Raw genomic sequence first — 22,540 nt, forward strand, 5'->3', positions numbered from 1 at the left:
GCCATGTGTAGGAAGGTTGTGTTGCCCTCATGAGAGAGTTGTACATAGGGGTGATGCCTCCAGGGTACCCTTGCTGCATTTCAGATGTTGGGTGAGGATGTGGTTCTGGACACCATGAGGGGGGACACTGCCAACACTGAGGGTGGCAGACAACGGGGGCTGGTCCTCAAAGACATGGATGAATGGCAGAATCTACCCTGTGATCTACTATCTCCCTTAAGTGGGAAAATAAATGTCTTTATGGTTCCGGTCACTTTTTTAGGAAGACTTCTGTTGCTTGTAATTGACCCTGTCCTCGCTGATATTCTTCCTCTTCTCACTGTGTCTCACCCTCATTGCCCTGTCAGCCCTTGGACAGGCCAAGCTCTCTCCTGCCCCAGGACATTTGCACATACTGTCCCCTCTGTTTAGAGCCTCTCCACCTGCTTTTCCCACAGCCACTGTTGGTCCATCCTTGGGTCTCTCATCATTCTCACGTCATGGCTTCTTGCCCCTATTATTTTCTTTGCTGATACTCTGATTAGACTCATTTGTAGCTTCTAGAGCATTTTTTTAAAAAAGATTTTATTTATTTAACAGACAGAGATCACAAGTAGGCAGAGGCAGGCAGAGAGAGAGGAAGGGAAGCAGGCTGCCCGCTGAGTGGAGAGCCCAATGCAGGGCTCCATCCCAGCACCCTGAGACCATGACCTGAGCCGAAGACAGAGGCTTTAACCCACTGAGCCACTCAGGTGCCCCAGAGCACTTTTTATTTTATTTTATTTTTTTTAAAGATTTTTATTTGTTTATTTGACAGAGAGAGATCACAAGTAGGTGGAGAGGCAGGCAGAGAGAGAGAGAGAGAGAGAAGCAGGCTCCCCGCTGAGCATAGAACCCGGCGTGGGACTCGATCCCAGGACCCTGAGATCATGACCTGAGCCGAAGGCAGAGGCTTAACCCACTGAGCCACCCAGGCGCCCCCCCCCAGAGCACTTTTTAAAAAAGATTTTATTCATCCATTTGACAGAGAGAGATCACAAGTAGGCAGAGAGGCAGACAGAGTGTGTGTTGGGGGGAAGCCTCGCTGCTGAGCAGAGAGCCCGATGTGGGACTCAATCCCAGGACCCTGAGATCATGACCTGAGCTGAAGGCAGAGGTGTAGCCCACTGAGCCACGTAGGCACCCCTCTAGTTTATTTTTAAAAGTATTTCTTGTGTTTACTTTTTTTTCCCCCTAGACTGTAAGCTCCATAAGGGCAGAGACTGTACGTCTCGCATGCCACTTCAGCCCAGCCCTTACACAGTACCTCATGGAGAGAAGGTGCTCACCTCCTGTGTGTGCATCGATTGCCTGACTGAAGGAAGTGTCTGATCCGTGCTAATTTTCCCGCCTTTATCTTCTACTGCTCGGTGACCTGGCATGCTTTGTGCTGTAGCCCTGCCGATAGGATAGTTTCTGGAACATTCTGTACTCTTTCACCTCCGGACGCTGCATGTGCCTCGAACAGTTCTTTCTTCTCTCAGATACTCCCACTCATTCGTAGGTCTTGGCTGAGATCTCACCTCTTCCCAGAGCCTCCCTCCCCAGATCGGGAGCCTTCAGGATGCCCTTCTGACCCACCAAATCCCTCACCAGACTGTAGGTCCCTAACTGTCTGCCCCTCCCCCCCCCAAGACTGTGAGCTCCTTGAGGGAATGCCTTCTTCCTCACTTCCTTATCACTGTAGCCCTAACACCCAGCTCACAGTAACTGTTCAATCCTTAGTTGCCGAACCGAATCCTTTGACTGACATTTCTGAGTGCTCCCCGTGCGTCAGACATTGTGCTAAGTGTTCAGGATACAAAGGTGAATAAGAAATTGCCTTTATTCTCACATTCTGGAGAGGGACACTGGCCTGTTAACCAGTAAATATCATATATTGTGGTGAGTGTGGGAAAAGGGGCTGTGGAGACTCGGGTGAGGGAACGTGAATTCTGCCCGGGGACAGGGCAGACACAGGGTGCTGGGAGAGCTTCGGAGACCGAGTAGGAGAACAGCTGGAGGGGGGTTCAGGCCCACAAAGTTATTTCCAAAGAGGAAGGGTGATTCTCTGTGTTTATGTGTATTGGTATTTACAGAATGTAGAGAAGGGGCCGGGCTAGGGAGGTATGTTGGTGTGTGTGTGTGTGTGTGTGTGTGTGTGTGTGATAGAGAGAGAGAGAGAGAGAGAAAGAGAAGGGCCTTCAGCAGCTAGGCCTGTGTTTGACCCAGTTCTCTCCTCACCTGGTGCTTCTTCATGTGTCAGTACTGGGTGGTGGGGGACTTCGGGCCCCCAGCTTGGTCCATGGCTACTCTCACAGAGCGGGGGACACACCAACCCCATACCACTCCGGCCTCGGACGACTTTGTTCCTGGTCTCCCTGGTTGCCAGAAGCATCGCTACTCACCTCGGAGGGCTGGTCCCTTTCCTTCTGCTTCTGCTCCTTACCGGCCGGGTGAGCAGGGACAAGGCCCTTCCCGCTGTGACGGGGCGATGCTGCTTCCCAAGGGGGGGGGGTCTTGAGAGGCCTTAGGTGGGCTCACGGAGCGTGCAGAGCAGGGTGGGGGCTTGCAGTGGCGGATCCCTCCTTCCTCATCCCCTCCTGGGCTGGCTCTACCCAACAGGGGTCTCCTTGCCCTGCTCTTGCCCCAGCCCCCGGCTCCCTGGGCGCAGCCTTGTGGCGAACAGCAGAGTCTCCGTGTGACATAAAGGCCCTTCCTTCAGCTGCTTCTTTTTAAACAACAAAAATAAAATTGCCTCTCTGTCTTCCTTGGCTGCCTCAGCCGAACGCCTTGCCAACGTGTTTACATTAAGGGATCGACGGGGGTCCTCTAGGTTGTGGGCTGTGTGTGTTTTTCCTATCTGGTGCGGCTCCCACTTTGTCTAATTTCCTGATACGGTGCAGCATGCTAATTTTTTCTTTTAAAGGTGTGAGAGGGAAAGGGAAATTGCGGCTCTAGACGAGTCCCTCCTCAGCGGCCCCTGTGCAGCCCCCCCCCCCCCAACCCAGTGTCGTGCTCCAGCCCAATTAGAAACCTGCTTGGCTTTTAGGAGCCGGAGTGCCTGCCGACGAAGATTCCTATTCCAGGCCCTAATTACCGCTTGATGGAATGAATAAAGACATTGTGTTTCCTGCATTTTACTTACAGAGTTGCTGATGCAGTGAATGTTGGAGGAAACGTCTCTTTCCTCGGAGAGATTAAAAACCAAGTGCCTCAGCGACTGATCCAAGTGGCTGTTTTGGCGACAGACTCCCTCCTGCCCCTGTGTGGCCTGGCAGTGGAAGCGGACCTGGGGTCCCGAGTGGGATGGGTCCTGAGAGGGACCTGCACTTTCTCCTCTTCTTCATCACAGGGGGAGACCTGGGCTGGATGATCTGAGTACAAAAGAGAGGGTTTATGTAGCCCTGGCTGTGTGTCCCGGGTTTTCACTCATTCTGTCCTATCGCTGTTTTGCGAGGGCTTACTAGCCCCACTGGGCAGATGAGACACTCAGGATCCTGCCTGAGGTCACACACAGCTAGCAGGTGGCAGGATGGTGGTTTGAAGTCAGCCTTGCTGTCGTGCTGAGTTCATGGTCTTTCCGCACTGGCCCCTGGACACTTGCCTGGCCTGTTTGGTCCAGTCTGCCCTAGCCCTGGGTGGGGTGGGCAGCCAGTTCTTTGCCTTGAGAGTGGCCAGCAGACTACAGTGGTTAACTTCCACTGCATAAAAAACCTCCCCCAACCTTAGTGGCTTCAAGCAACAAACTTTATGGTTTTTCGTAGCTCTGTGTCCCCCTGGGTGTTCCTTGGGTTTGCACTAGCTCAACGAAGGCGCGGTCTGGGATGGCCTCCCTCGGTCTCACCTGGGGCAAGACCCATGCGGTCTCTTGCTTCCCCATGAGACAACTCGGGGCCTCTTGTCTATCTATTTCATATGCAGATGAAACGTGGGCACAGATACAGACACCCATCCTTCCTTTGCAAAAAATCGCCAGCGTGAACCCATCTATCTTGACTCATTCACGAGGCGGTGGATGGTTCCTAGCAGTGGAAGAGGGACATGCCAATGGAGAACCCTTTCTAGAGCCTCTGTTATTTTATGTTAACTAGTGTTTGCTTGGCCAAAGCAGGTCACCTGTTGGTGCTCGGATTCAAGAGGTAGAGGGGAGACCCATCCTCTCACTCGGAAGGGCTAGCGCGTCCCATTGCACAGGGCTTGCATCCCAAGATGGGGAAACTGGGATCGTTTTGCCATCTACCGTGAAGGGTGATGTTGCTCAGGAGGCTGTCTCAGCACTCCTGGTCCTGTCAACCAAGGGCTTGGCGAGGGGGACCTCCTGATCCTCTGTATCTGGACAGGATGTCACCAAGCCTGTTCCAAACAGTTGTTTCTTTTCTTTTTTAACATGCAGGGAATGAGAAAGCAACCTCCCGTGATAATTTATCCACATTCTCATAACCGGCTATTATCTTTCATTATTTTTTATTTCTCGGGACCAGATGCTTCCGATGCCTGGGAGTGCATGTTTGGACCGGGTGGCAGGCGCATCCCTGCGCCATGGCCTGTTGCTAGAGCGATGGTGGATGGAACAGCTCTGTGTTGCCTGTCTCCTCATCCTTTCTCTAGGACTCATGGCGTGCCCCGGTTTCTCCATCTGAATTTTACACATTTCCCCCCACTATCTGCGAAACGCAGACCAGAGAGTTTTAGAGGTTCTGAGGAATCAGTGTAGGGATCGAGTCTCTGGGTGTCTTGCCAGCTCTGTCTCAGAGTCTGCATTCCGGGGCCCCCCAGCCTCTCCCCTGTGCCTCCAAGGCCATGGTGACCTGTTTTCTGAGTAGAAACGGTTTCTATGAGAGATCTGTGGAAGCCAGTTCCAAGGCCGCCCGCCTTGGTACTGTCGGGGTGTGGGCCTCATTTCAAGGTTGCTCTGGAACTCTCCTTCCACCAGGGGGAGAACAGGGCAGCAGAAGTAGAAGCTCCTTGGGTCTTTCCCCAGCTTCACTGTCTTGGGTCCGTCACTGTGGGAACCAGTCAAACACAGCAAGGCCCCCCGAGGAGAATGACACAAAAGTGAGATGCTTTGGGGCTGCTTAGCACTATTGGCTGGTTGTTGGTTTTTTTTTTTCCTTCCTGCATTGGCTTGGGCACCTAGCCCTGGGCCTGGCCCAGGAGACACACTCCAGAGGGCAACTCACCCTTCGACCCCTGTGCGGGAGGCCCAAGGCCCCTAGCGGTAAGGCCCCAGGGAAGATGGTAGTGGCAGCTCTGGTGCGGATGGAAATGGTGGCTTCTGGTTGCCAAGACAGGCGGAAGAGAGGGGGTAGGTGAGAGCCTGAGAGTGGGGGCCCTGAGGCTATACCCCTGAAGCCTACGTGCTCTGTCCTCAGAGGAACTCCTGAGGCTCCCTGCTCCGGGCCCTGCCTGCCGGCTTTCCGCACAGCCGTTGACTCCTGGTGCTTGTTCACTGTCAGCCTTTATGGGTCCCATTAGAGCAAGAGAGTAAAAGGTTTTATGAGGGTGGTTTTTTCCCCTTTGTCTTAAAAAAAAAGGTAAAGCGTTTTCCTGCAAATTAAACAAATGTCAAATCAGCTTTGTTTGCCTGAATGGCAGCCTTCCAGAAACAGTGCCTCAGGGTAACCCAGGGAAGCTGGGCTTTCCACTCCCAGGGCCTCCCCAGAAGGCCTGCCTGGTCCTAGTCAGCAGAGGGCTGAAGCTGGCTTCTTCCTGCTCCTCCAGTCAGGGCTGTAAGAGGTCCCGTCCCGCGAGTGGTTTGTATTATTGAGAGTGAAATTGGGGAGGGGTAAACCTGTAGCTTTCTTCACATCCTCAAAGAGGTGCTCAGCCCTAGAAAAGATTAAGGGCTCATGAGAACTGGTCCATCTCCCTCATTATGGACCAGAAGAACCTCAGGCCCACCCAGGCCAAGTGACCCGATTCGAATCACACAGAACCGCAGCAGCTTTTTGTTTAAAGATCAGATCCCCATGTTCAAGGGGAGGGAGGCTTTTTCTCACTTGCGGGCGATTTGCAAAGCAGCTTGTTTCTTAATTGATTGTGTGTGTAGTGGTGGTTCTTTTTGTTGTTGTTGTTGCTGTTGTTGGAATCACTCCCAGAAGTAAAGGGGCTGAGATGAGCAAAATAAATAAGGAATAAACAGGCCCATCGCGTGGGGGAGGCGGGAAGTAAAGCACCGCTGTGAGTTTGGGGGCAAAACTGATCAGAAGTGAATGGGCCACGATAGAGGCGGGGCTGGATGTGTCCTTCGTGCAGCCTTAATGAGATGGAAAAGGAGCAGCATCAATGATGAAAACCTGGAGGGAGTTTCTGTATTTTCTTTTCTGCCACAGCGGGGCCAAGGGGTTCGTGTTTTCTTTAAACGAGGAGCCCCAGGCTTTGGTGTGGCCCCCGACTTTGGCAGGCACCTACAGGCCCGGAGGACTGACAAGGAACTCTAGCCTTCCAGGCCATTGATCCTTCCCTTTGATCTTGCCTGGGTCCCCTCCTCCCAGCTCAGTCACCCGCCAGGCACCCCGGGGCGGCTTCCGTGCGCTCTCACCTTTCTCCTTCATCTGGCGCAGCTCCTTCAATTCCCAGCTTGTACCACTGACAGTCCTGATCCCGGAGCTCCGGGGGGCCAGCTCCCCGCAGATGGGCCCCTCCTCGGTGTTACCACGGACGAGCGCAGCTCCCCCTCTGCTGCTCTCTCTGTAATGATGGGGATGCTGAAAACAATCTTTTGCGATTTTCAACTGATAAGAGTTTTTGCTTCCTGGGGCCGGTCTCTGTTTAGTGGATAAAACAGAACTCTGTAGGAATTGATTGCCTCCCCACTGGCACCTCGTAGGCCCGTTCGGGAAGCCCCAACCCCTTCCTGGGAATGGGAAGTTGGCCGGATTAGAGCCTGCCCAAAGAGGAAGGGGGAAGAAACTAGCTTAGCGTCTTACAGACATTCCCCAGCGCTGACCTCATCGCCACCCCCAGCGGTGGGCATTCATAGTCCATTTTGAAGATGAGATTATTTTCTTTATTGAGGCCCAGAGCAGGAAAGGAGCCCACTCCAGTCCTTTTTTTTTTTTTTTTAAGATTTTATTTATTCATTTGACAGAGATCACAAGTAGGCAGAGAGGCAGGCAGAGAGAGAGAGGAGGAAGCAGGATCCCTGCTGAGCAGAGAGCCCAATGCGGGGCTTGATCCCAGCACCCTGAGATCATGACCTGAGCCGAAAGCAGAGGCCTTAACCCACTGAGCCACCCAGGTGCCCCCCCCTCCAGTCTTGACAGCAGGAGGCTTGACTATAGGACTGTCTGCACCCAAGGCTCATTGTCCCCATGAAAGGCCCATGTGCGAGGGTACCCTCCTTTCCTAACTGTGTTTTCATTGTTATCTTGTTCATGCAAGAAATGCATCCATGCGCTCAGTGCTAGCTCTCATAACAGGGGCTGGAGGCAGAAGAGAAGGAGGAAGAGGGCTGAGGAATAGTTTTTGATGGGGAATCTCCAGAGCAGAGATCACAAAGCGGGAGGAGGGGCTGGGTCCCGTGGTCCTGTGAGCAGACACGCTGTGTCCGGAAATGCTGTTGCTTTGAAACGACTTTGAACGCCTTTGAGCCAGGCAGACATTTTCCAGTGAGGCCACAGGCTCACCTTTCCCTCCTGCCACCTGCCTGTCTGGGTCACACTTATTGTATCGGCTTGGCTGGCTCGGGAGAGTGATTTTGCACATCTAGCCCCAATTCTGCATTCTGTAGCGTCGGATCTGTAGCTTGAAATTGGCCATTTTGGGCATACCCACATCGTAGAAGTCAGCAAACAGGACAAATCAGAGCTTTTTATTTATTTTAGTTAGTGGCTTATCGTTTGTGAGCTCGTGTACCTGCACACCACTACGAGGAGGCATTTGCTTTCGAGGCTTGTTCTAAAAATCTCTCCAATTTGTTCTAGGCGTGTTCGCCCAAGTTCATTTATTTAATTCAGTCTCATTCACATCTCTTAACGACTCTGCATGGTGGAGGTCATCAACCCTGTCTTTGAAGACAAAAAAATGCACGCAGGGTAGGGCCAGAGCTGGAATTCAAAGTCAAGTCCTTTGCCTACAAGGTCAGTGCTGTCTGATGGCTTGGCTCCTTGGTTCTCCACTGGTTAGTGGGTTAGTTTTGCCACCCAGGGACACTTGGCAAGGTCTGGGGACATTTTTAGTTGTTATAGAGAAGGTGGCTCTCCAGGTATGAAGTGGGCAGAGCCCTGAAATGCTACTACAGATGCACAGTGCCTAGGACAGCCTGCAGGATTGATCCAGCGCTAGATGTCCGGGGTGCCAAGGTTGAGGCCCCCTGGCCTAGCTGGTGGTGCCCCTATGCGTATTTCTCTTCCTTTCCTCTCTTGGGAAGAGATGAACTAAGTAAAGGGAACTTTCATCTTGGTCAGGAAGGGGGAGCCGCCGATTGTCCAGCTGAGGCAGATTCCAGAATGGGAGTGGTTCAGCCCTGCCTGGTTTATGTCCAGACCCAGGAACCAAAATAAGGCTGGAGAGGCTCAGTCATCCCTGAGCAGAGGCAGCTGGGCCCTGAATGAAGACATGGAAGGATTTCACAAGAAAAAGAAGTTGGGGAAAGGTGATAATGAGCAGAAAAAGCTCTGTCCCAAGAAGGGGCCAGTGGGATTCTGTTAGCCTTGAAGACTTAAAGACTGAGTTTGGGTAGGTCAAGATTCAGATGAAAGGTTTAGTCAGAATACAATGAGAACCACATTGGTGGTTCCCAAATCTGCCTCATTAACAGAACAGGCCAGGTGACTTCAATAAGGGAAAAAATGTATGTGGCCTGTCCCCACCTGGGACTTAATTGGAAAGACCAGGAGTGGGGTCCAGAACTCTGAGTTTTTGAAAATTTCCAAGGTGGTGGTGATGACCCACCAAGTTGGAGGGCCCCCGGGATAGATGGGTGTGTGGGCTGTGACACGTCAAAATGAGGATTTGAGGGAGGCTAGGAATCAGTAGTCTTCCCTGTACCAGATGCTTGAAGACTTGGCCCACACCGTGCCCAGCTCTGGGCTCACAGTGGGAGGGTGCATGGGCCCCCTGTCCTCTAGGAGCACATGGAATAGTGTTAGGCACAGGCGGCAGAATCTGAGTCTCATTTAACTCACCAGTTAGATAGATACTACTTAGCACAGGGTCTTTGTGAAGAGGAGTATGAAAGCCATCAGCAAGTTCCTAGCCGAGCATCAGGCCGCCGGGAATGTTCTAGAGCTGTGGTTCTCAGTGAGAGAGCTTCCTCTCTTTCAGTTCAAGTTCCACGTGGTTTGAGGATCTCCCCTGTGTCCAGGAGGTTCCAGGCTCTGGAGGCTACTGAAGGGAGGAGCCCTGGTCTTGATCATCAAAGAGCTTAGAGTCTGGAGGGGAGGCACGTGTGGAAGGCCCTGAGCTATCACATGTAGAACGCCAGGCCCCGTGTACAGAGCAACGTGTGTCCTACTTTCCCTGGGTCTGGGGCGAGAGTGTACAAAGGCCAGGGGAAGGCACTTAGAGAGAATTCCTGAGGAAGTTGCTGGATTTTTGCAGGAGGAATAAAGTTCTTTAGACAAGGAAGGGGCAGGAGGCATGTAGACAGCCTGCACGGAAGGTTTGAGCATTGGTGGTGGCTGAGAGCCGGTGTGTCCGGGGTTGGGGGGGTGTCTCCAGATCCCATATTCCAGAGTCTACAGGCCCTTCATTCTTCCCTCACTTTCTCTCTCCCTCCCTTCTTATCCTCCTGGGGAATGGCACATCTCAGGTGCAGACACTTGAAAAAGTTCATCTGCTCAGCACTTGATTTATCGGTCAAACCTTCAGTAACCGATTTCCAGTCTCATAAAATATTAAATACATCCATATATTGAATATCACATTTTGATATGTTTTCACGCCTCATTTGCCACCGACGTCAAGGACAGACTCACATTTTTCATGGCATGGGGCCCAGATTTGTCCTCGTACGGTGTTTTATTATATCCCCTTTCCCAACCCTCCACTGCGGACCCGCTGTTCCTCCATGTCTCACTGGGGCTGCCACACTGACAGCCTAGCTTGGCTTGGACCTTCACAGGCCCAGGGCAGAAAGGCCACATATATCATCCCCAGGAAAGGTTGTTTACATAGCACCGTAAACATCTGCAGAAAGGCAAGGCCTCTGCCAGTCATCTCCAGATCCTGCATCAGACAGTGGCCAAGCCAGTGGCAGAGCCTAAGGGGAGCTTTACGTTCATCTTCCCACCCATTCCAGTTCTTAGCTTGCAACCGACGTTTACTGAGCACCTGTTACATTGTCAGGTTCTGAGCTAGGCCCCGGAGATTTTAAGATGATATACCATTGCCTCACCTTCAAAGAGAAAGGTATGGATGCCATTCAGGGCACGAGAGGGCCACAGGTGTGCAGAGAGAAGCGTGTCATAGGGACTGTGAGGGTGGAGAGGAAGGCAGGGAATTCTCTCGTGGGAAATACGGGGAGGCGATGGGCGGCAGGAAGGACTTCACAGGAGTGATCCTTGAGCTCAGTGTTTGATGAGGAGTATATGGGCAGAAGGAGCAGGGAGGACACGGACAGGCCTTGGAAGGGTGAAAGATCCTGTTCTTGAGTTGGGAACTCTTGGTAAGGTTGGGAGGGCGTGCTCAGGGTAGAGTCCAATGAGGCTTGAGGGTGGACAGAGGTGAGGACAGATCATGGAGCATCTCTGAAGCCATGAGGATAAAAGGCTCATGGGCTTTTTGGACTGTGTCCTCTAGACAGTGGTCTCTTCTCCAGGGTTTCAGGCAAGAGAATGCGGTGATCAGATGCATCACTGGAGATGGTTTCAAGCAGGACAGGCCATTTGGAAGGCTGTTTTTCTCAGCTAGGTGGGACACCATGAGGGTAGAAGCAGGTGTAGGAGCAGGATATCACTTTGAGGCATGTGGGAAGTGGGCTTGACATTGGTGATAGAACCAGGATTGGGTGGGCAGTGAGGCAGGGTTCCCTCAAGGGCAGAGCCTGAGGCCAGGATTTAGGTTGTAAGAGGTTTGTTTAGGGGAGGTGACCAATGGCAAAGCGAGACAGGGAAGGGAAGGGATCCAATGCAGGGAGAATTAAAGAGCAGTTACAGCTACAGACACATGGGTTCAATCCCACTGGGGTCTCGCAGAGACAGTGGGGGAACACAGCTCCAACGTATCCCACCCAAAGGACCAGGAAGTTGGGGTCCTCATCATGTAGTTCCCACATGGCATGGGCTCAGGTTGTGTCTGGGTTGAACTCCCCAGCCCTGCAGTCTGCAGGAGGAAGGCCCCCTGGACTGGGAAGTCCAGGTACTTGCAGTATGGGGATGGTGCTTGCTGGGGATGGGGGCAGGGCCCCGCCAACACCTGTGTGGTGGGGAAGCGAGAGGGGCACGTCGAGAATGATTCCCAGGACAACTGGTTGGGTGGTGATGCCATTCGGAAAGAGAGGCTTTGGGAGGAGTAGTCATTTGGAGGCAGAAAGAGGAATGATGAGTTCGGTTTCGATGTGTTGAGTTTGGGGGGCCACGGGGAAGCATCTCATTGGTGCAAGCAGCTAGTTGATGGGATCTGGAATTCAGGAGAGGGATATGGGCTCAAGACACGGATTTGGAGTTCCTTTGGGTGGAGATGCAGCCAAAGCCATGGGGTCAGAGGAAGTCATGGTATCATAAGGGCTAAGAGGAGAGAGCTGGGGAACACGAGCATTGACCGAGGAGGAAAGCTCAAACGCCACCCGAGGAGTAACCGGAGAGGTAAAGGACACACAAAATCAACCCAGGGAACCAAGGGAGGCAGTTTCCAGGATGGACGTGGTTGGAGGCGACAGGAGCTTCTGAGAGAAGGTGTAGTAAGGTGGGACAGAAGGCGACCGTTGGGCAGTGAGGGGGTCATGGGGCCTCTTGGGGGAGCATTTTCAGTTGAGTGGTGGGAGCAGAAGCTCAGAGAGAGGCAGCTGTGTGAAGTTTATGAGCAAAGAAGTGGCAAGGTCAATGTGGCGTTTTAGAAGATCATTCTGGAACTGGCTTACAAGATTGGAGAGAGGGGAGGCAGCGAGGGGGCTGCTTCGGGCGTCCTGGATCCTGGCTTGGAGTGGAGCAGTGGCCTTAGGAAAGAGGAGACAGATGGGCGGCAGCTTGCGAGGAAGACCTGATGGGGCTCCAGCTCGCTAGGCTGAGCGGGGCCCGTTTGCGGTGGCTCTCCGGGCCAGCCCCGCCAGTCACCCTCGGCTGGGAGCCTGCAGACTCTGCCGTTATCATGAGCGTGTGTGCGTTCCGGGGCTGAATGCTGTTCCCATTAATACACATAGTCGCTGCCCTCCTCCTACCGACAGGGTGACCTTGGCCATGCCCCTAACCCCTCTGAAGCTCACAGCTTGGAGAAGGCAGTGAGGCCTGCCTCGCCCACCTCCTAAGTTATGGGGCTCAAGTGCCTGATCTTTTCAAAGCACTGCACAGGCTCGTGCGGGCTTTTAACTAGGGACAGAATGAGCATTGGGGTCTGTATCTTTGGAAGGCCCAGGACGGCGTCCACTGACCCCGACCCTGCTGCCTCTAGCTCTGTTTCTCTGCTCGCTGGGCTCTGAGCCCCCAGATGTCCCCTTCTGGAAGCGGCAGTGTGTGCTGACCTTGGATGCTTCCACCTCAAGGTGGACAGGCCTGGCTGGATGGCAGCCTGTGGACAAAAAAGTGACCTGCCAGCAGGAGCCCTTTTCTCTCTTCCCTCTTCAATTCAGGGCTGGTCTGCAACCCACTGGCAGGGAGATGATTGAACCTGATTTGCTGAAGTACAATAGCAAATTGATTTTGTAGCCACCAGCGCCTGTAACGAATTCCGAGTGAAGTTTGGAGAGCGCCATTGTGGGGTAATGACATTTTAATTGTGTGTCATATTTAGTCTGGCTACAATTTGGAGGCCTGGGGCAGATGCCCAACCCCACCTCCTCCCTCCCCCTGTAAGCCCAGTCTGGTTGTCCCTGATCGGAGGTTATATCCCCTCTCCCAGCCATCTTCTGTCCCGGGGGTTTGGGCGCTGAGCAGCTGGGGGCTGACACTGGGGCCAGCTCTGGGCTAGCTGGCTCCCATGTGCCCCCGTCCTTACTCATCCTTTGTCCTTCCTTCTCTGCTTCTTCCTTCTTGCCCTCTTTGTACTTCTTTGCAGACCTGCCTCCTGCCCCCTTGCCCTCCTATCGCCTTGCCCTCTTCCACATTCTGGTTTTTGCTCCTTCGTTCCTCTCATCCCTCCTCTCACCTGCTGTGTGATCTTGGTCATGTCGCTCACCCTCTCTGAGCTACAGTCCTCTCACTTATAAAACCAGGTGGTTAGACTCGGTGGGGTTGGTTCCTCCATTGTCCCTCTCTCCCTCCCCCGTGCCTTCTCCTCCCTCTTTGGATTTCTTCCTCTCACTTCTTGGCTTTAGTTGCATTTTCTTATGACCAGCCTGCCTTTAGGCCAGGCAGCCACGCTGTCGGTGGGGAGCAGGACCTTCCCCTGTCCACAGTACAGGTGGAGGCCCAGGCTGCCTTTTATGGCCTCCGAGCTGTCCACAGGAGAAGGATTTAGGAGGCAGCTGACTGCTCCCCTCCCCCAGAACAGCCAAGTAATTGAAGAAAACATGAATGTTAATGATGCATTTAGCATTTGGAAGTTAGAAGGGTGATTAATATGTTGTAAGTTGTATATTAACACCTTCACGGTGGCATAATGAAGACAAAATATACACTTGGAGATGAGATTGTTTATTCTTGTGTGCAGCACTCCTGGATCCCAGCCCCTTAAGCCTGAGAAAACACGGCGTTGCTGTGTGTGTGCTCAGGAGAGAGTGGGTGGAGGAACAGCTTTCTGGCAAAATGGGTCCTGCTAGTGGGCGGTCCCTCCCACCTGTCTCTCACCTGGCCCCGGAGCTGGGAGCTGGACGCGGAGGGCGGGAGCATGGCAGGCAGGGACCTGGGGTCAGCGGAGGACCAGATGGCAGAGAACATTGTCCTTGAGAAGCAGCCTGTCCAGAGGAGAACGCAGTGTGTTCTTGGTGACTCGTGGGGCGGATTCTAAGTCTTTGGAGGAGCAAACGGATAGGGTACTCTCTTCAGATGTGCAGAGAGGGTGAAGTGAGGGAAGATGATGGACATAGGAACCCCCTGGGGCATCTTGAGCCTCAGGGACTTGGCCGTTTGCCCACCCTGCTCTGAGGTGGTCTCCTCTCCTGGACGGGGGGATTCTTGCTAAGTCACAGGCTGGCCCACGTGAGACACACTGATGGGACACTCTGACTAGCTTCTTGTCCCCTGCCGACGCCTCGGGCAGGCCTTTTCGATGAGAGCCAGAGTTGGAGAATGTCGGAGCGGGAATTCTCGAAAGAGCCTCTAGTCTCCATCTCATGGCTGACCCTTGGAAGTGAGGCGCAGCTTAAGGCAGAACGGGGAGAGGGCTGGCCCCTTGCTTGCTTCTCCAGGGTGCCAGACCACAGTGCTGAACACAGGAGCTGGGGCCCCTTGACCAGGTCACTCTTTTTGCTGTGTGGACCTGTAGACCACCCAGTTATCCAAGGGGCCAGGGAAGCGTCCATTCCTGACCTCCCCTCCCCCCACCCCATCCCCCCACCGCTACCCATATTCCAAAGTGCGGAACAGTGGGTGGATTTGAATCTCAGTGCAACCTGTATGGCCGTGAGAAAGTCACTTCCATCTCCCGTTCACTCAGCGGGATAGTAATACTTAAGATCCGGCACAGTTGCGAGGCTCACTTGTATCCTGAACACACACACGCAGACGCGGTTAGAATCGAAGTGTCTGTGTGGATGGGGGCGAGGGTGTGCGTGAAATGTCAGGTACTGTTTTGGCCACAGAAGGGAGCTCCCTCAAACCGATGGTACTGAGGGTGCACTCTAACTCGTGGTCATCCCCGATCGCGTTCCTGGCTGCACACCTGTGACTCAGGATTCAGCTTAGTCATGTCCTCTGGGCCCATTGCCTTGCTGGCCACCCTCCCCCCATCTGGAGTTTCCCCCCTCGTGTGTGTGCTTCAGGCATTTACCCATCTGTCCTGTCGCTGCAGCGTGCTGGTCTCCTCCCCCATCTGACTGTAAGCTCAGTGAGGGCAGAGCCTGTGCCTCGCTCTCCCTGGCCTCCTCAGTATCATCCTTTGGCAAGTGTTCAATGACCGAATGAGGGATCTAACTGCAGGCCTGGTGAGCTCATCGTGGACCGCAGCCCATGGGCATGAACAGGCCGGCGTCTCGTTTTCCAAGATTAATCCTGCATCCTTCCATGCTACGCAGGGAACAGTGTGCTTTCGGGTCACAGGGTCTCGTCGTAGTGATGGGGAGTCTGAGACTCCGCTTACCTCCTTATGTGGCCAGTCAGGATGTCAGTCCTGCTGCTTTCTCAAGACCTGCCCTGCTCACACTGTCTTTTCTGTACAGACTCCCAGGATACGTGGTTCTTTCTTCTCCTGACGTAGTTGTCATTCTGCCTTATCCTCTGCTCCCTTGCTCACACAGCCTGCGTCCCCCAGGGTCTTTGGGGATATGCCCCATCTCTATCCCCATCAACACCTCTCACCACTTTGAACTCTCAGGGTGTTGGTCTATAACAGGCTGTACTGTGAGTGTCACCTAAATGGTATTTCACTGAATGAACGAATGAATGAATGAATGATTCCTACCGAATTGATAGTGCAGGAGCCCCTCCACCTGTTACCTCATTTTTTGTCATGCTAATTTTCTTACTCATCCAGGGTTCTAAGCTCTCAGAAAGAAAGGATCTTTTGAATTCTGTGTCCTCCCAGTGCTGGGCAAATAATGTTTAATGGGTAATTAGTTGCTCATTGATTTCCTCAAATTCTCTGTCCTATTAAGACTTTTGAAGAAAAAAAAATCTTATTAGCCTTGTTAAGGGCTGACAGCATCTGAAAGAATTGACTGAGCCTGGCTCCCAGTGATGAAACTTGCGGCACGTGGGATTCAACATGACGGGTGGAAATCCTAAGAGTTTTTTTGATCGTTTCCTGACAGGCCCTGATTCCATTAATGAAGGCAAAAGATCTCAGTTAAAGGGAATTATTAGACTTGACAATAGAAGCTGTAAATGCATCCCTCATTAATGACTTGGTTAATTGAGCTGCCTCATCGTGGAGGGTAACTGGCTCTGGGGCTTCCCCTGTGACATCTGGGAAAGAGAGAGATCTCCGCTTGCTCCAGGTCAGGCAGAGACCACACCACAGCTCTGAGCTGCCATCGTGCGTGGAGACCTGAGCTTGGGGCCCTGGTGGGCCTGGGGAAAGAGAAATGACCATTGACAACTTAGATCCCGGGGAGGGGAGAGGGGCCGCAATCACATGACGCGAGGCAGAGGGTCTGTTCCTGAAGAGACAGTTCAAAACAGTCCAGCAAGCGTGAGCGGTGGGGATGCTTGGGGGGACAGTCATTCGAGGCCAGAAGGGCTGGTCTCTGCCAGGTCATCTCAGAGTGTGAAATCCTGGGAGTGGTAACTATTATCTTTACACAGTCGTGCTTAGGAGACAGCTTTGGAGGTTGGGGAGACTTAAGTTTGCAGCCGAGCCCAACCCCTTCCCAGCTGCTTAGCCTCCGGTCAGTCCCTTACTCCCTGTGTTTCTTCCTCTCTTGTGTGGGGTCGCAGAGGAATCACAGGCACACCTTGTGTTACTGTGATTTGCTTCATTGCACTTTGCAGACACTGTTTTGTTTTTTGTGTTTTTTTTAAATTTTACAAATGGAAGGTTTGCAGCCACCCTGCATGGACGAGGTCTTGTGGTGCCTTTTTTCCAACAGTATTTGCTCACATCGTGTCTCTGTGTCTCATTCTGGTCATTCTCACAATATTTCAGATTTTTAAATTATTATTACATTTTATTTATGGTGATCTGTGATCAGTGATCACAATTCCTTGAAAGTTCAGATTACGGTTAGCACAGTTTTAGCAATAAAGTATTTTCTAATTTAGGCATGGACACTGTATTTTATCATGTATTATTATTTTTAAAGATTTTATTTTATTATTTGAAAGAGAGAGAGAGCCTGAGAGGGGAGAGAATCAGAGGAAGAAGCAGACTCCCTGCTGAGCAAGGAGCCCAATGCAGGACTTGATCCTGGGACCCTGGGATCGTGACCTGAGCCAAAGGCAATCCCTTAACCAACTGAGCCACCCAGATGCCCCTGGACACTATCTTTTAGACATAATGCTCTTGTGCATTTAACAGACTACAGCATAGTGTAAACATGACTTTCGTGTGGGCTGGGAAACCAAAAAGTTCACTAGGCTTGCTTTTTGGCGATAGTCATTTTACTATGGGGGTCGGGAACCGCACCTGTGGTAAGTCTGAGGGGCGCCTGTATTCTCCGTATTTTGTAGAAGGAGATGTATCTCTCCATCGGGCTAGAACCTGGGTCTCGTTAATTCATGTCTTAGGCTTTCCACACACGACAGCCAAGGGAAAGGGGACTGTGTCTGTTTAATTAGCTAGTGTTGGTAAGAGCTTTGGAGATACAAAGCTCTCGATATGAGCTAATCCTCTTAATCTTTGTAGGGCTAATGTGTGAATGGAATATACAAGGCAAATAGCACGAGGGGTGGGGGGGGGGAATGGAGCAGGAGTGCAGGGCAGCCCAGAGAGAAGGGGAGGGAGAATGTGTACATGCATTTGCACACACATAACGTTTGTAGGCATGTGTGTGTGCACCTGTGGTTCATGCTTGCCTTGAGGGCGCAGCAGAAATGATGGAGGGGGCATACGGTATTGGATAGGATTTGGGGGAATTGCCCTCCATGGCTTCCCATCACAGAAATTCTGTGATTCTGTGCTTGGTTGGGAAGCGATCCCAGGACTGGGGACAGGGAAATTCCTAAGTTCTGAATGCACATCCGTGTGGTCCAAGGGAATGATGTCAGAGCCTGGTGCAGAGTGGGCTTCCCACTCATTGTCTCAGGATGCCTGGAAAATTTAGGTGTTGGCCTATGGATCCCTCTGGCAACATTGCCTGCCGTGCTATAGCCTGGACTGGGGAGTCTGTGAACCCTCTGGTCTGCTTTGACTTGGTGGCGGACACTCTTTTCTCCCAGGGTTCAGGTTTGGTGTTAAGTTATGGGTGGGTTCACCCTCTCCTCTCTTCCCTCCTCCTCTCCCTAAGAAGCCTCTGCCCGCATCCTCCCTAGCTTCCTTCTTCCTTCCTTCCTCCTTCCCTCTGCTGGGGGATGAACACAGACCCCCCCATCACTGCAGGGCCTGGCCCACAACTTGTGCTAGGCTTGCTCCCCCAGAAGCAGAGGGGGCATAAAGGTGTAAGTGTGGTAGGTACCTTGGAGCCAATCCCAGGAAACAGTCATTTGCCTGAGAAACAAGATAGCAACGAGAAAGCAGACAGTAACACACGTTACAGGTTATCACCAAGGATGCCCAGTGCCCCGTCCATTGTGTCTGCGAGAGAGAGAGCAGAGCAATGGGCAGGATATCCTGACGACCAATGACTGCACATTGTGGCACTGGGTCTGCCTACGTACATGGGCTGCATGGGCTCTAGAGACCAGAAAGTTCTCAGGTAAGCCACAGGTGCCCCACAGCTGGAAGGCCTCTGATCGCTGGTTTGCTGAGTCTGAGGGGCAGTGGGCAGAGCCCCGTGGCTTCTCCTGGTCATTCCGAACTGAGCTGCAGACCAGATCCATGCTTGCTTGACCCACTGTGGGAGGGTAGCTTCCATGGCCATAGCCTGCTCGCTTGTGGATGGCAGCTAGCCTCTAGATTTAGGAGCATTTCTACAATTTTTGTTGCCTGAAGAGCCTGGTAGTGATCACACTTAGGAAAACTGCGAACAAGTCATCGTTTATCCAGGGTTTCCTGTGTGCCAGACGCTGTGCAAAGGGAATCTCTTGCATACCTTATCTTAGTTCTTACGGTATCCCATAAAACAAGTCTCGTGATGCTTATTTTCCATTTGGGGCAACTGAGGTGCAGGTGGTTAGGGGATTCGCCCCTGTTCACACAGCTTGGAAGAGGCAGAAGGGGGCCCCTAACCAGGCCCTTGGTCCTGCCCTGCATAGCTCTCCCGCCTCATCACAGGCTCTGGAAGCTGGTGTATGCCTGTGGGTGGGCCAAGTCTGCGGGCCTCCTTGCGCAGACACCCGATGAAATTCAACTAAAAATCTGTTAATTACCCCCTGGATTATGGATCCATTGGTTTGCGCACCTGGAGGGATGGCAGCTGCCTTTAAACCAGGCTCTGAGGAATGGCCCCGCCTCTGGCCCTTTGATGAATTTGTCTCTGCCTGGCAGAGCCTGGCAGCTGCCCGAGCCCTGATCTCTTCCCCATTCCAGGAAGCCCAGCCATGCCAGCGTCTGCTTGTCACTCTCTTTGTTCCGGGGAGCCTCTGGAGACCTCTCAGGAACACATTCTACCTGTTGGGTCTGGCTGGCACACTCTGCTCCCCAGGGCCTGCTACCATGACTGCCATCAGGCTTCGGGATTATAGCTCACGGACAGGGGACCCCAGGGTCCTCTTTAATTGGGTGCTCGGTTTTCATTTGAATCATACAGCTGAGGAGCCCTGGAGTAGGAGATGTTGATTTAAATCCCACTAATTGCTTGTATGTCTTTGTACTTTTCTTCTCTGGGCCCCAATTTCTTCATAAGCGATGGAATCCTGTATCCCTTCCAGCGCTCTGATCCCTCAGGGAGATGTGGGATGTGACTGGGTTACACAGAGGGAGGCAGGTTAACAGCTGTTTTCAGGTGTGGGTCTCTATTGGGTCACAGCTATCTGCCAGCTGACTTCTCAAGCACCCGGGATCCTTAGAACGGTCCCAGAGGCCTTGGATCCCACCCGTCCTTGGAGCTTGAAATAACTGCTGGCCATCGATCTTCATGGGGATAAGCGGCAGAGGGAAATCGTGGAGATCTGTGCATGTAGTGTAGTCGGGGAGGAGAAGGGCTGTGGACACAATCAGATTTGAGCCCCTGGAATGTGGGCCAGCCCCAGGAATGGAGGGGCCAGTGGTTTGGACCAGACATGATGGATTATACCTGCTGGGCTTCTGGGTCAGTAATCCCTTCACTGAGGAATCCCCAGGTACATCTTAGCCAGAGCTCAGTCATAAGGACAGCACTGGAGAACAGAGCTTTCATAGCGGGGTCCTGGGGAAGAACCTGGTAGATTGTTCTTTCAGATTGGCAATGACAGACATAGGCCTCAAGGAGCCATTATGAGCTTTCTGTTTCTCATCAGATGGAAGCTGGCTACTTTGTTCCAGAAGATTTGACCCTAAGCTGTTCAGCCCGGGTGGATAGAATTGGAGGTTGGCCCCTACAGGGCTTCAGCTGGAGGGCACTGGGATCAGCTAGCATGCCCGAATACCTTCTTCAGCCAGAGCCTGCCTTCAGCCCAGCTCTCTCTGCCTATAGTCTCTGCTTCCCCAAAGAAGACCACAGCATCAACCGAGCACCTGTTAGGGGCCTGGCACTGTGCGAAGCCCTAGGGGATTTCCAGGTGAATGAGACAGAGACCCTTCAAGGGCCTTAGCTCCTGTGGGCAGAGACAGGACATGTGCACGTGTTCCTGGTGCCCATGGAAAACAGCCCAGAAGAGGAGAGCGTGCCATGGATTGGGATATAGGTAAAAATTCCGCAGGATTTACCGGGGTGAGGGGCAGGTGGGAGTGGGGTTCCTCTCTAGGGCAGCTGCAGAAGCAAAGGTCTGATGGCAAGATTGCATCTCTGCCTGGCTTGAATGAGGGGTGGGGGGTATGAGGCTAGGTCTGGAACAAGGACCAGGAATCAGTGGGCAGCTCTGGCCCATGTGTTAGAAGGGAGGCAGAGCTTTGAGTGGGCTGGAGAAGACTGGAGATGGACAAGCACGAGCCCCTGACTCCTGCCCAAGGGCCATCAGAGACCCAAGGCCAGAGGGTGAAGCCAGGGGGATAGCTTGAGGGAGCAGACGGATGGCAGACATGGGGTTGGGATGTTCGGATTTTTACCAGATACCCCTTGGCCTCGGGCAGTGAACCGATGAGCTTTTCTTGCTCTGAACATGCTGTGATACACTGTGATGACCTAGGCAAGTGATTCCAGCACCCCCTTCTGCGTCAGGCTATTTTTACTGGCCTCTGGGTGTTCCTCGAAGTTCCTCTTGGCCTCTGCAAGATGGGTCAGGGGTGGGGGTTCCCGGGGTGGTAGTAGACGACTGTGGCTGGAGCAGGAAAGCTCATGGAGGCCAGAGACTCTCACTGCCCACCTTCTCTGAGCTGCTTGAATGTTGGTAAAATGTTACGTAAAAGGAGTGAACTGTGTTTTCCTGGAAGCGATCTGAAACTTCCAACCAGACTCTCCGAACAGCTAAGGTTTAGGGCCAAAACACGTTCTGTGAGAGCAGTGTTCTGTCTACCTCGCTCTCCCCTGTATTCCCAGACCTAGCTCAGCACCTGAGCCTGTGTGGGCTATTACGACAAAACACCATAGACCAGGCGGTTTATAAACATTAGGCATTTATGCCTCACAGTTTCGGAGGCTGGCAGTCCGAGGTCAAGGTGGCAGTGAGTTCAGAACACCCACCTTTCCTCTACAATCTCAGGGGTGGAAGGGGCAAGGGAGCTCTCTGGAGCCTTGATGACGACTCCGATCCCATCCGTGGAGGCCCCACTCTCATGACCTCGTCACCCCCAAAGCCTCCCCCTTCCTAATACCATCACACTAGGGGTTAGGATTTCAACATATGAGATTTGGGGGAATGCATTCAGTTTATAGCAGTGCTTAATAACTGTTGGATGACTAGATGATTCAAAGGAATTATGGTTCCTTTGGATGGGGAACGCATTAAATGCAGACATTCCTTAGCCCCGTGGAAAACTTCTTGTTCAATTTATTTCGTGTCTCTTTAGCGCCCGCCACGTGCCAAGTATTACAGTATTATTATTGCTACACGTGGCTCCTTCTAGCTGCCCCCACTTACTGGACATCTGTAATGTGCGAGGCATTGTGCTAAGCCCCTTACAAACGTGATGGCCTTCGTCCTTATGACAGTCCAGCAAAGTAGACATCATGACCCCTCCTTTATAAATGAGGCTCCGACCACAGTTAAGTTCCTTGCCCAAGATCGGGCAGTCAGTAAGTACAAAAGCTCAAATTCCAGCCCAAGCCTGCCTGACCCCCAAACCTGTATCCTCAGCCCTTATTTCAGGGCTGGGTGGCTCAGTGCTGAGAAAGAGGCCTCCTCTGGCCTTGTCCCTGTTCCCCCAGATTGGCTGAATTCTCTTTGGCTGCGTGTTACCATGGAGCTGTCTACACAGCCCGCCTGGTCCAAAGCCCCTGGCAGCTAGGAGAGGAACACGGTTGCTCTGAGTCCCAGGTGAGGTAAGGAAAGTGGCCAGGGGTCTGCGGTGAGTCTGGAGGATTGGGGGTGATCCTGAGAATCCTTTCTCCAGCCACGCTTTCTCACAGTCTGTCCTGCTGTCTCTGGTTAGCTGGCTGCTTGGACGCCTGCAGGCCCTCCTGCTAGACAGGATCAGGGGATCAGCACTTGGAGCTGTCAGGGAGAAATATTGGAAT

At 52.7% G+C, this 22,540-nt stretch overlaps 1 protein-coding gene and 1 long non-coding RNA gene across 5 annotated transcripts in view; one reads left to right on the forward strand and one right to left on the reverse strand.

Annotated features, from left to right (window-relative positions):
• Positions 1–22,540, forward strand: part of GRIK4 (glutamate ionotropic receptor kainate type subunit 4) — a 410,487-nt gene that overhangs the window by 68,711 nt on the left and 319,236 nt on the right. The window lies entirely within an intron of this gene.
• On the reverse strand, positions 3,122–6,847 carry LOC309840979. Its single transcript, XR_014298880.1, has 2 exons — positions 6,542–6,847; positions 3,122–3,374 (listed from the first exon to the last, which is right to left on the reverse strand). It is a non-coding gene; the product is annotated as an uncharacterized lncRNA (long non-coding RNA).

Source organism: Mustela nivalis (genome assembly GCF_964662115.1).
Source record: "Mustela nivalis genome assembly, chromosome: 9".
Lineage (NCBI taxonomy): Eukaryota > Metazoa > Chordata > Mammalia > Carnivora > Mustelidae > Mustela > Mustela nivalis.